Here is a 14,194-nt window from a genome sequence, read left to right on the forward strand (position 1 = left end):
TTTTTTACATTGATTAATGCATTTTATTTAAGAATATCATTTAGTTGTGTATATGTAGATGTAACATGTGTAACAATTATTAGTGTATTGTTTGTAGAACTACAGAAAGGCATTTCGTTTTTCTTCTGTAGTTTTCACATGTTTGATGATCGGTGTTTGATTATTGAGAGAAAAAAATAAATCGACACAACACCCCTTTTGAAATTCTCTGTATCTTCAAATAACTCCACCGGAGGGGTGAAGAGTAAAGTGTGACCGGGGGTTCGGACCATGCGAGTCTCGCGCACTACGTCATGCATGTGCGCTTGTGTGAATGACAATAACGGAGAAAGAGGCTATGTGGAGATGCGTGAACAGAGCAAAACCTTTTTTTTTTTTTATTTAATCTTGACAGCCGCCAGGATAGTATGGGAAACAACACTTTACAATCAAAAACGGCACCAACTACCAACAGCAACGCCAATCCAATCCAGAGACAGAAAGATAGAAAAAAACTAGCACTCACCCATCACTTGTAGATGAAATCCGTCCTGCGATCCTTTTTGATGACTCGCTCTATGAGGCTGCTAAAACCACTGCTATTCCATGTTCCGGAGCTGAACTGAAGAGTCGACATGGCCGGCAGAACAGCTTGTTGTGCTCCCAGCTAGCTGTCAGACAGTCCTACCGTTGGTAGTTTCCCGCTGTAAAATGCTGCACAAAGCTTTTGGATCTTCCTCTACTCACAATTTCAATTTCTTCTACAAACAGGCGCCTTGAAAAAGGTCTCCGAACCAGGTCGGCTATCATATCATCCGATTTTGCTCTTAAATTAGCCGCCATCACGTCCAGAATAGCGGATAATGACTGCGTCATCACGCACCTGCTCATGGGCCAATCAGTCAAGCTCATTTCAATGACACGCCAAGAACAGCACGAGAAACTCCGCTTGCCCTCGGGCGTTCCGTCAATAACACATCAAAATGTGATTGGCCGATGATACTGTCACTCAACATTTTAAGCCAATAGCAACGTCCAGCTTCCGTCAGAGGTTCGCAATGCAGTTACTGTTGTGATGCGTTTAGAGGGCATAGGAGATTTGAGCTCCACAAAATATAACCATTCGTTGTATGGATAAAGTTGCATACTGAACAAGCAGCCTAGTTTATTCCAGACACAAATTTCAGAATCACTTTTATATCATAAAAAAAAAGAAAAAATATTTTGGACAGGACAGGACTACACTGATAACAGCGGTACATATTTGGATTAGATCTACATGGAGAGCTACATGACACAGTTTCCCTCGATCATCAATATACAGCAGCTTGCAAGGCAGTCGTAATAATAAGCAGTAAAAATAATATTGCACAAGTGGTCAAGCACGTGAAAAAAAATGTGTTCAAAATATTTATATTTACTTTCATTATTTTATTTTATTTTATTTTATTTATTTTTCTCTCGCCCTTGTCCTGTTCGGCAGCTTGGGCCAACAATATGATGTGATTGAGAGCCTTCGGAGTCAGAACAGTTTTTGGTCTTGCAACAAGGAGAGACCTGGAGTCTCCTCCTGTTGCCTTCTCAGTCAGAAGTTGGCATGGCTGCCGCACACGACCGGGGGGGAACGCACAAAGAGAGAGAGAAGAGAAAAGAGAGAAGAAAGTTGAGGGGGGAGGGGGGAAGGGGATAACATACAACATCTTTGTTGTGCCACATATATTATTTGCAGTTATCACACTGATCCAAATACTTTCCAACTGTTTTTGGATTAAACCAGTCTGAGCAACTCTATCTAGACAGTAAAATGATTTCTTAGATTAACCAGCCTGAGCAGCTCTATCTAGACAGTAAAATGATTTCTTAGATTAACCAGCCTGAGCAGCTCTATCTAGACAGTAACGTGAAGCAGGAACATGAATTAACAAAGAGGTGACAACAAAAGAGGAACATGATTTTTAAAGTTTGAGCAAATGATGACAGAGAACAAGCAACTTCAGAAGCACCTTTCGTGAGGAGTGGAAGTGTGTGTGTGTGTGTGTGTGTGTGTGTGTGGCTTGTCCACTGGGTGTGACCGGAACTTCTGTGGGGGGACCCGTGGCGACACCCCGGGGTCAAAGGCCATCGGGCCCGGATATAGCCACCCCGGCAGACGGAAGCCCCCCAGGCCCGGGGAGACCCCAGCGAACCACCCCAGAGAGCCACGCCACCGCCCAAAAAGCACCCGACGGAGAATGCAGAGAGGAATCCCCCCCAGGCAAGAGGGGCCCACAAGAGAAGGATAAAGGGCACAGGGCCCCAGGCCCCGACCCAAGCCGCCAAGCCGAGAAAAGGCCGGAGCAGGGCCCCCGGGCCGAGCGGGCCGAGAGCCCCCCCAACCCGGCAAAGCAGAGACGGCCCCAGCCACCGTGCCCCGGACCAGCCCCGCCCCCAGACCCAGGAAAGCGAAGGCCGGCGCAGGCCCCGGTCGGAGGACAGTCAACTCTACACCCCCAGGAGCCTCATATCCCACCCGCCCCATGATCCTCCCCCCCGGTCTTGATTGAAAAACCCAACCCCTGACCCACCCCCCACAGACACCCACCCCTGACGCAGACGCAGACGCAGACGCAGACGCACACACACACACACCCACACACACACACACACACACACACACACTCGGGACGGGGGGAGTGATGACTCTCACCCCCCCAGGCCGCCGGCCGGGCCCCCACCCGGCCACCGCGGTATCCCAACCTCCACCAATCCAACAGCAAATGGAGAAGGAGCACCGCGCCCCAGCCCCCCCACGAGCGCCACGCTCGAGGGAACGCGCCCCCCGCATTCCAGCCGCACTCACCCCGGGCCGGGGTGGGACCCCAGCGGGAGGTGCTGGGGGGAGCCACGTCTCCCGCCCTTCCCCTGCCCTATATGTGTGTTGGATGTATGTAAGGGTGTGTCTTTGTGCTTTGAAAAGGTGGATGCAATGTGTGTGTCTATGGTGCGGTTTAAAATTGGGGGGTAGCGGGGCCCGGGCGTTCTACCGCTGACAAGCGGCAGAACCCCGAAAGCGGCTTACCCCCTCAAGACCCTGCGTGACTAAGTGTGGTTAAAATTGTGGGTGGTGCAAAGTCGGGGGAGGACCCAGACCGCAGTTAAGTAGCCTGGACCCCCCACCTAGGCACCGCCCCACTGTTCCCTATTGTGGAGTAATATAAGGTGAGGTAAGGCAGGGAGGGTTCTGAGGGAGGGGGTCCCCCCGTCGCTAGGACCTTGGCCCAGCTGGACCCCCTGCGCTGCCCCACCCCACCCCCGAGCGGCCGGCCTAGGACCCGGGGAGCCACACCCCCCCCCCAACAAGGCGCCGTAATGGGACCCGGGCAGGGAGCCCCCACCCCACCCAACGGCCAGACAGCAGAGTCTGAGACCCGCAGGGCCCAGTGCGAGCCCAGCCGGAGGCCAGTGGTCAGGGCACCCCCCCTCATTCGCCCACACAGCCCCACCCCCCAACACACACACACACACACACACACACACACACACACACACACACACACACACACACACACCCATATATCAGGCCCTGGAGGTCACTCTCAGTCAACCGTCCATCCAGAACCCGGAGCCCCCCCGTCCCCCGCTCCCCCCAATCCGGGAACGAGGCAGACCCGGAGCACGGCAGCAGGGGCCAACCCGCCCCACCAGGGGAGGGGGCCAGAGGGAGGACCCACCCCCAGCGCCGCAGCGGGCACCCCCACCGGAAAGGGGGAGGCCCCGCACCCCCAGGGCCCGGACGACCCGCCCCCAACCCCCCCCAGCCGACAGCCCAGCCGGGGCCCGAAGCCCAGCCCCCCCACCACACCCCAGCGGGCCTAACCCCGGCCCAGAGCAGAGCCCCCCCCACACCCCCGCCCAGGACTCCCCAGGCCAGGCCGCAGCCCCCCAGCATAGACGCTAGGACCCCCCCGAGCCCACAGAGCCACCAACCACCAAAGCCACGACGCCCCAACCACTGACGGTCCCCAGAGCCCCGGGGTGGAGCCACCACCCCCCCACAGGGCTACATGGTGTATTTAATTATTGGAGACCATGTGGACTCAAATTGTGTCAAATGATTTTTCCTACAAGCAGACATTCTCTCCAATGTGATGTGGTCTAGAAGTAAGTTTTTAACTTTATATTCAGATTACTTTTGGATTTCCAGTTCATGAGGATCGCCTTTTTTGCGATGCTTAGGGAAACCAGGAGCATGCAGGACTCATTTTTTTCACTTTTAATTTCTGAGATCTCCTAACAAGCAAAGTGAAGGTGAGACTAGAATAGGGTGGCCCAGGCATAACGATAGATCTTCACAAATCTTTTGCCAGAACGTTTGGACTGGCGTACACAGCCAAAGTGCGTGTAAATAGGTATCGGGGAGATCACCTGTGCAGTTTGAACATATGTTAGTGGGAGTGAGCCCCATCTTGAACATCCTTTGTCCTGTGTAATGAACTCTATGAAGGACCTTGTATTGTATGAGCTGTATATTGGGGTTTTTGCTCATTTTGAATGTATTTGTACAGATTTCTGACCAAAACGTTGGGTCTCTGTTGATGTTGAGATCTTCTTCCCATTTGAAGGTGGGAAGGGATATTGAGATATTTGAACCTGACAGGATTGAGATAATTTTAGAAAGAGGTTTAGGTGCTGAGATCTTCAGGAGATTTGTCACTGTCTGAGGTAAGTTCAGGTTAATCTGTTCTAGTTTGAACTTAGTTTGTATTATTGACTTAAGCTGAAGATATTCCAGATAGTTGTTTTGACTGATGCCATATGTTTCTATTAGCTCATTAAATGGAATAAAAGAGTTATTGGAGATAAGTTGTTCTAAGTGTCTTATTCCTTTATTTTGCCATCTTGGGAAGTTTATTGGTTTCTTTCTTTGCAGGATGTCGGGATTGTTCCAGATGGGTGTGAGTTTGCAGGGAATGAGTGAAGATCCATTCATTTTAAGAAATTCCCACCAAGCTGTCAGCGATGTGTTTATATTGATGCTTTTAAAGCAACTGTGCTTTTTGATGACAGGACTGAAGAAGGGAAGATCTCTGACTTGGAGATCTTCACAGAATGTTTTTTTAACGTCTAGCCAGCCTTCATCTAAGGGTTTCTGATTGATCCATTTTACAACATAAAGTAGTTTATTGGCCAGATAATAATTGTAAAAATGTGGGAGTTCTAAGCCACCTTGGTCCTTGGTGTTCTGTAGTGTTTTTAAACTTATACGTGATGGTTTATTTTTCCATAAGAATTTTGAGACATGAGAATCAAGAGTGTTAAACCAGGTTTTTGGTGGTTTTGCTGGGATCATTGAGAAGATGTTGTTAATTTTAGGCAAGACCATCATTTTGATTGTTGCTACTCTCCCCATAAGTGAAATTGGGAGTGTCCTCCATCGAGTGAGGTCCTCCTCTATTGCTTTAATGAGGGGGGTGTAGTTTAAGTGTACCAAGTCTGAGAGTTTGGCTGAGACATTAATGCCGAGATATTTGATGTTCCCTGGTTTTAGTGGGGTGTTCGGTGTGTGCTGAAATGTAGAGTTGATAGGCAAGACGACTGATTTGTTCCAATTTATAGAATATTCTGAGATTGAGGAGAATCTGTCTATTAACCCTATTGTTTCTGGAAGAGAGGTCTGTGCGTTTTGCAGGAAAATTAGCACATCATCTGCATAGAGACATATTTTATGTGTTACATTTGCTGTTCGTATTCCTTTTACGTTATTGTTCTGTCTGATGGCTGCTGCTAGTGGTTCGATAAAGATTGCAAAGAGAGATGGTGAGAGTGGACACCCCTGTCGGGTGCCTCTCTCAAAATTGAACCTTGAGGACATTTGGTCATTGGTTTTAACACAGGCACTGGGTGAGGTGGACAGTATTTTTATCCAGGAGAGGTAATTTTCTCTAAATCCAAATTTCCGTAGTGTAGCAAGTAGAAATTTCCAATTTACCCTATCAAAGGCTTTTTCTGCATCTAAGGAGGTGATAATGGCTTTTTGTTTATTGTGGTGGCAGTGGTCTATAAGATTAATTAATCTACGTGTATTGTTAGTGGAGTGTCGTCCTTTAATAAACCCAGTTTGATCTGGGTGTATGATGTGGGGTGTGATTTTTTCCAGTCTGCTTGCTAATGTTTTACTCATTATTTTAAGATCTACATTGATTAGTGATATCGGCCGATAGCTAGATGGTAGTGTGGGATCTTTATCCGGTTTTAGAAGAAGACTGATATTTGCACAGTTCATATGTTGGGGGAGAGTTGAAGATTCTTTAATTTCCTCAATTATTCTGAAAAAAATAGGTGAGAGTAAAGACCATAATTCTTTGTAAAATTCAGTGGGGTATCCATCAGGTCCTGGAGCTTTACCATCATTATTAATTGCTTGCTTTTTACTTCCTTTAATGCCTCCTTGCAGTACAAAGTGAAAACTTGTATGCTGCAAATAACCCTGGTTATTACGTGTATTAACTTGTCCACAAAGGTATTTAAATGTATTTAAATATTGTCTGTCTGCAAAGACAAACTCAGAGTAGTTTGTTTGTTTGTGTTTTGTTGTCCCTTTTAGAAGCCGGTAGCAGAACTGCGGCTGGTGGAATATTAACTGTTTTAGACCTTTATCCCTCCTGGGCCAACAGTCCTCCTGCAGTGTGATGCAATGCAGGCATTTATGTTTATCACAGGTTAAAAATATCCAACCAGACCTGATGGGCAAGTCCCGCACACTCTCCGTCTATTACTCTGTCGCAATAGTCCAGTAGTGGCCACAAATGTTTATCGGAAGGATGTGTCTGGGAATTTCTCCAGTGGTTTTGGTGTCCCTGAGCTTTCTGTGTGCTCTCACACGAGGAGGTGAGTGAGGATTTTACATTTTCTACTTTACATTGACTTCACACAGAGGGTGACTCAGCCGTTTCTCTTTCACCCAGAGAACCTTAAGGTACTCATTGGAAGTATTGGTTTTTTTAAGGACACACTGTAGCCACTATCTCAGTACAATTACTTACTTAAAACATGATTGTAAGGTGCCAAACAGACCAGAAAACAGAAACATGACATTTTAGGACCAAAAAGACTTTGGTCAAGTTGTTAAGTTTACTGTCAACAATTTAGAAAAATGATCATGTGTCTTTTTAAATGGTCAGAAAAGTATGTTTTTATAGACTCTGTGGTAAAATTGTCCTGTACATTGGTCCTGGTGTAAAACTATTGCAATATTTAACCTGTAAACTTGGTACCATGGTACTTTCAGTTTCTCGTTACGGGAAATGTTGAAACCACCCATGACAATAATCAGGCCTAAAGCGATGGGAAGAAAATGGAGAAAAACAATTGGAATTTAACTTTGTCAAAACAGTAAGATATAATATACAATGAAGCCATTTCATGTTTTTCTGGGCTTCTTTTATTTTTTGGTTGGGATTATAGAACAATTCTTTGTTTTTTTTACTTAAAACTTGAGTTCATCAACCAAGATGTCCAATATTCTTTGACTTACAGAGTAACACCCATCGTGTGTTCTGAAATGTTCTTTGGTGTAACTATAACACATTATGTGGTCGATGAGGACTCGCTTGGTCTCCAATGCCTTCACTTCTATTGAGGGACATGTCCTAATGCCACATGACACCCCCCCCCCCGACCAAAATAAACACAACTATATGCAGTATATTCCTAATAATATACTTTACCGTTTTCGTAAAAAGCAATCAGATTACAGTAACGCGTTTCTGCCCAGTGATTATGTCTATGCATGTACTTGCTTATCTTGATACGTCTGGTGCATGATTGGAATACATCACAGTGAAATACCTTTTTTATTTCTCCCGTTACTTTTCCAGCATCAGTCAATTAAACTGAACACGAAGACATCCCGGTTCCACTACGAACAAATGAATTATGTTGAATTCGATAAATTCCATAAAGTTGTAATCTACAGTTGAACTCACTTGTTACTTTGTTGCTTTACTTCTTAAATCAAAACGGGGTAATTTTCTTTGATATTACCACAGGCACTGACTGAAGAAAAAGTACATTAGAGTACTTTAGGGATCAGCTCAGCACATCAACAGATCAAAGTGTGGCGCAAAACATATAAAGTGTTGCTGAATAAAATAACGCAACTGAAAGTGAAAGTTGTCTCAGATTTGTTGAGACACAGTGGCAGCCTTTCCATCTTCTGAGTCAGGGGACTAAAGACGTTATCTTGAAGGCGACGTCTCACTATGGAGGCTGAAGCTGGAATAGTTATTAAGATTTAAATATGCTCGTTATTGAATAAAACCTAAGGAGATTGCTGATTTTGCTCCTTATGACTGGAATAAGTAACGAAATATGTTTTTATGTAACTTCAGTCGGAGATAAGCGGACTGATCTCATCAGCTTAGTTTCTGTTGTCATGGAATCGCCTCGTTAAAACAATACAAGGCGTTGTTTTACAACTACGATAAACAATTAAATAATAAAATGTGTTACCGTCATCTTGGCCTGACAGGGTTATATGATGACATTAAAAAATAAATATTTTCCACTATGGTTAATTTTTAAAAGTGAGCTGAACATACTTACATACATTTTTGTTTAACCCCCATGTAAAGGGGTAAGAAGTAACTATTACTACTAGTTCTACCTGTTATTAACATAAGCTTCTCACTCTCTCGATATCCAGATGACACACATAAATACATTACTCCTCCGTCCATGCTTGAAGATATTTAGCCTTATGTGATCCCTGATGTTAACAAGAATAATGGTTTTATTTATATCATATGATTTGCATTAAATGTTTATCACGTTTTATTTTGATGGGTTTACAGGCTTTACCTTGATGGATGTGTGTTTGCTGTTTTCTACAGATACTCCGATCAGCTGCGATTTAAAGGAGAGCTGCATCTTACCGTGCCGTTTCCAGGCCAGTGACGAAGAAGTCATCCACTGGATCCAGGAGAAGCCAGTATCGGCCTCAGCTCACTCCTACTATTACAAAAAGAACCAGCTCACGCTCCAGAACCAGCGCTTTAAGGGCCGGACGTCCCTGTTTCTGGACCAGCTCGCCAAAGGAAACGCCTCACTTCGACTGGATGAGGTGGAGGTTCAGGACAAGGGCAGATACAAGTGCTACACCAGCACCATTGCTGGACACGACCAGTCATACGTACAGCTCAGTGTGGACGGTAAGAGAAACACCGTCGTTTGTCTTTTACATTTGAAGGCATCTTCTCAATGGGGGAGCTTTCACGCAGAAACTCTACGTCAGCAGAGGTTCTGGTTGCTGTCGCTTTCACTTCATGCACCAGGTAAATACAAAACGAAAGCCTATAAAGCAACACCACAGAGTGGAAGAAAGAAAACTATCACACAATACGCTCATCAAAATCCTATTATTACGACTGATACATAAGTCAACATAGCGCAAATTACTTAATCTGTGATTCCTCTTATTCAACAATCTACCCCGAGACTTTTGTCTCACGCTGAGTATACCACTGCTGTACTATACAACCTGCAAGTACAAAACACAGTTTTCCCTATGAAACTACATGCATGGACACGATCTGTCATCATTGCTGATGGAATGTTCAATTGTCCGTAACGTACTCAGGAAAAGAAGAAATCCTATCTCGTCTGAGTGGAGACTCTCGGAGCCTCTTCCGAAAAACTGTAAAGAATATACAACACTGTGTGAAACAGGACAAGCTTCATTCCTCAGAGGTGTGCCGGGACAGCTGACAGGAGATCATTGTCATTTCTAAACCCAGAAATGTACTGTGGACTACATAAAAACCTTTTACACTTCAGAGTTTCTGTTTTTACCACATTTCTATACAACTCATAAATCAGTTAATTTGGACAGAAAGAGCTTTATTGTTAAGAAGTGAAATGTGTTGCAGGATTGTCGGATTGTTCATAAAAACTATCCATGCAAAGAGTTAGCTCAGAAAGAGAAAGGTGAAGGAAGTAAAACCTGATTGTTGACCAACATGTTGAAGGAGCTTAAAGACAAAGTGGTGGTCAATATGATCAGCTCAGTTCATCCTCTCAGAAATAAAAAAAAAAAAAAACACAACATCTGTCTTTAAACCTGCAGAGTCATGATTTTGTGAACTTCTAAAAACAACTTATGTTAAAGCAGGAGACGCAACAGAAGGCGATCAATCACTCAGGACACTGAGTGATCGATGCACAGAGCAGATTGACGCGTGTCTGTCAGACAAACATTTACGTTACTCCACTCAATTGCTGCACTTACTTTTCGCCCATTTTGGAAAATGTTGATGGTGATACGCTCGTATCAGAAATTGCAATGCCGCTTCACATTCATGGAGGATAAATACTCAAACATTTGGAAATGTGCCACTTCCTTGGCTGCATTATTTGGCCACACTCACTTGTGTGGGTCAGCCTTTTCCCACATGAAGATTATCAAGTCCCAGTACCACTGTGGTATTATGCCTTACAAGTTCATGCAGTTATTCAGGAGTTAGTCAGCCTTAAAGGACATAGAAATAACTTTTTGTTTATCTAAATGATGGAAAATCATCGTCATACCGGATAATACGAGCACAAGCCCATGATTAACTCTTTCATCAAGGTTGAAGTCCGACTTCTTAAGTTATACATTGTCAACTCTAATCTCATTCATTCAACCTGTGATTGTTACTCACCATGGTTCCCAATGACACAAACCCCTTCGGGACAAGACAGAACTAATAGGTACAATTGTTATTGAAAAAGGTTCTTTTAATTTAATCAATTATTCAATTTTTGTAGTTGTACAGTGGCATTTCCATATGGTTGATATTGTCGTGGTAAAATTATATCTTGGCCTTATACTCGTTATATTTTATCATCATAGGCCTTGTACTCGTTATACTTTGTAGGCTTCATATTTTCCTGGCTTCAGACGAGGGAAGACTCCCTCACTCCCTGGTCCAGCTGAATTTCAACGAACAAAGATTCCTTCTTCCAGCAACAGCCTTATCTGTGTGATAACTATGAACTCCAAGGTGAGCCACTTGTTGTGGCCAAACTCTCTGTGGTTCTATTGTACTACTCACCCCTCCTTTCCCTGCTGTTCTTATTAGGACCCGCAGACACAACCTGGGTCACACTTGATCTTGCAGACCGCTGATTGCACTCTGTAGGATTCTGTGGCTTGAGGCCTCAATAAAATACACTTGACTGAGAAACCCTGCTTTAACAGTTTATTCCAAACAGAATATCCACAACAAATACAATCAAAGAATAAAATTTAGATTTTTTTTTTCCCCAACATTTGAAATGTTTCAGTTTCATGTTATATGTGTAAAACATTGTCAGTTATTAATTTGTGAAAAATTATGACCTTTGGCAAAAAAATATATATTTATGTTTTTATTCACTATTTTTGTTGTTGTTTAGTGTGGAACAAACCTAACAAATGTGGAAGCTTCACCGTTTTTAGTTTGATGTCTGATAACAGGAGATTTAGCTGAGGTAAAGAAGCTCGCATGTTAATATGGCCCATACAAATAAATGAGGAGTCAATGATGAAGAGACGAAGAAGACGAGAGGTGGCTTACGGGTTTACTTCTTTTTGTTTTTGCAGCTCCGGTCCATGAAGTCAATATTGACAGGAAAGGAAACACGGTCACCTGCAGCTCGGAGGGGATCTACCCTGAACCTAAACTCACCTGGTCCACTGAACCTCCATCGGCCACTGATGATCAGGACACCACAGTCCATCTGAGTGGACAGGCGCTCTACAAAATCAACAGTTCTTTTAATGTTTCCGACGACAACCTAAATGTCACCTGCACGGTCCAAACTCGCAAAAGCAAGAGGAAAACCACTCTGACAAAAAGTGAGTATTCCAAGAAGCTCTGGGGTCAATTAGAAAGTTTAACAAATGTCAGCGACATTTAAGTCCGTGTATTTACATATTTTCATCAAAACATAACAGCCGACCTCGAATGTGTGTCACCCACCTTCATGTGGGACGAATCTGAGACACCACAAATGCAGAAATGAGTTACAAGAATTATGAGGAGAGATAAACTGACGCTGAGAGAAAAAAAAACAAAGAAAGTCTATGGAGCGATCAGCGCCAGTCCTTGTGCATTAGTGCACAAAAACATTGTTCATTTAGAAAAGTCCATTATGTTATATGAGCAATGGTTCTTTTTAGCTGAAGGGCAAAATTATTGATACCCCTGAAAGTATCTCAACAGAAATGTCCTTTTCTGATGCTGCCCATTGTTTTTTACTTCCTGCTCATCTTTGTCCTCCAGTCATTTTAAGACATTTCAACTTTTTTGGTTGATCAAATGTTAAAATATGATATTTTTTTTAAATAGCATCTTTCCAGAAGAGCATAAATAGATGAAGAGTTTTGATTATTGTCTAATGTTTAATTATGTATTTATTGTATTTCTTGGCCTACAAAATAGAGTACCGAGACAGAAAAGTATAGAAAGACATTTTGAGAAGTTGCGAATGATAATGTTTTACTAAAAAGTTTTTAAAAAATCCTTTAATGGAGTTGGAAAACTCTATTTTCCAAGTACTTCAGTTCACAAAGAACTGGCAGCGGATAATACATGTTTATTGATTCAGAATCATTTAAAATGGCTATGATTTCATCGTGGCTTCAATCCCAATTGTTCATGTTTCTTTCTGTGTCCTCTGATTTCAGCCGCTATCCAGGATTCATCAAATGAAACCAAACTTTCCTGCACACTGCCGGCTGCACCCTGGACTAACCTCGTCTGGAGGTTCGACCAAAATGAGGAAATCCTGAGCCAGGATTCAAATAAGGAGGCTGTGGTCTCAAGCAAGTGGGAGAAGCATTTTGTTGCTCTATCAGCATCAGGAAGCCTCGAACTAAAGGACTTAACTTCGGACGAGGGAGGACGATATACCTGTGAAGCGAGCAACTCCGAGGAGACGCTAAGATCTGACACACATCTGACAGTAAAGGAAACCCAAGGTAAGACACTTTCTCTTTGCATTAGGGTCATTAGTGTTAAAGATAATGCTTGTAGATAACAGGGACATTATGTCTGTGTGAAGCACCCAGATGGTGGCAGAAGTACCCGCATTATTTCATTCATGAAGGATTTCAGATACTTGTATGACTAACGAGAGGTTAGAGGAACTCCAGGAGGTAGGAGGGGTCGGGGTGCTGGCGGATCCCGTCTATTAGTGAGCTGCAGGTGTTGGTGGAGTAAAAATGTGGGGGAGAATTCACTGATAAAATCCTTGTTTGGTTTGGGTGGGCGGAAGGCCAGTTTTCTGCTGAGTCATGGACCGAAAAGACGTACACTCTCTGGTACGGTCACAGACGAGCCCTTCCAGGTCTCACGGTAGATTATAGCGAGGCTTTCCCAGCTCACGGTGCTTCAAGGCCGAAGGGTGTAAACAAACCCATGTGCATTGGCATGGGTAAAAAGTCACCAGGTTGTTGCAACGTCTCTGTTAAACAGAAAAAAAAAAAAATCAAACGTACATTCGAGGCGGAGGTCAAAGAGGAGTCGCCCGACGCCCGTCAGAGAGTGGACGTTCATGAGCCCGGTGTTGACAACAAACTGGCAGAACCCCTGAACCGCCCTTACTGAGGTTAAAACAAGGAAGAAGCCACTTTGAAGAAAGTTAAAAACAAAGTGCAGACAAATGAAAAGTCAGATTTATCAAGTAAATACGGATATTTTCAAAATCCACTGAAGTCCAGCAACAAAGTATTTGTAATTAATTAACTGCCACCTCTGGTCCACTGTAGAGGTTTCATTTCCTCTGAGGTTGTTGTTTAAATTCAGAATGAATGAACCGATAGAGCAAAACTTTAATGTGCAATGTTTTAAAGAATCTATCCTGGAGATTAATCTGTCTGATTTTGTGTTTCAGAAAATTCAGGGGGCAATACAGGAGTAATAGTTGGTGTGGTGGTGTTCGGAGTTTTATTAATAATTCTGCTTCTCGCAGTCTTTTTTTGGCACAGAAGGTAAATGTTTTCCTGAAATATTTCCATTTAATTAGTGATATGACTGTAATTAAATAACTTATCTTACTATTGCATTAATCAGACATCAATGGCACTGTAATGGATTTCGCTTAGTAGTAATGTAAAGTGTATGATTCTTTCACAGAAATTGTGTGTCTACTCAATAGTGATTTAAGAAGATCACAAGGTGGAAATTGTGCTTAAGTAAAGAATATTCATAAG

This window comes from Lipophrys pholis (genome assembly GCF_963383615.2).
Source record: "Lipophrys pholis genome assembly, chromosome: 20".
NCBI lineage: Eukaryota > Metazoa > Chordata > Actinopteri > Blenniiformes > Blenniidae > Lipophrys > Lipophrys pholis.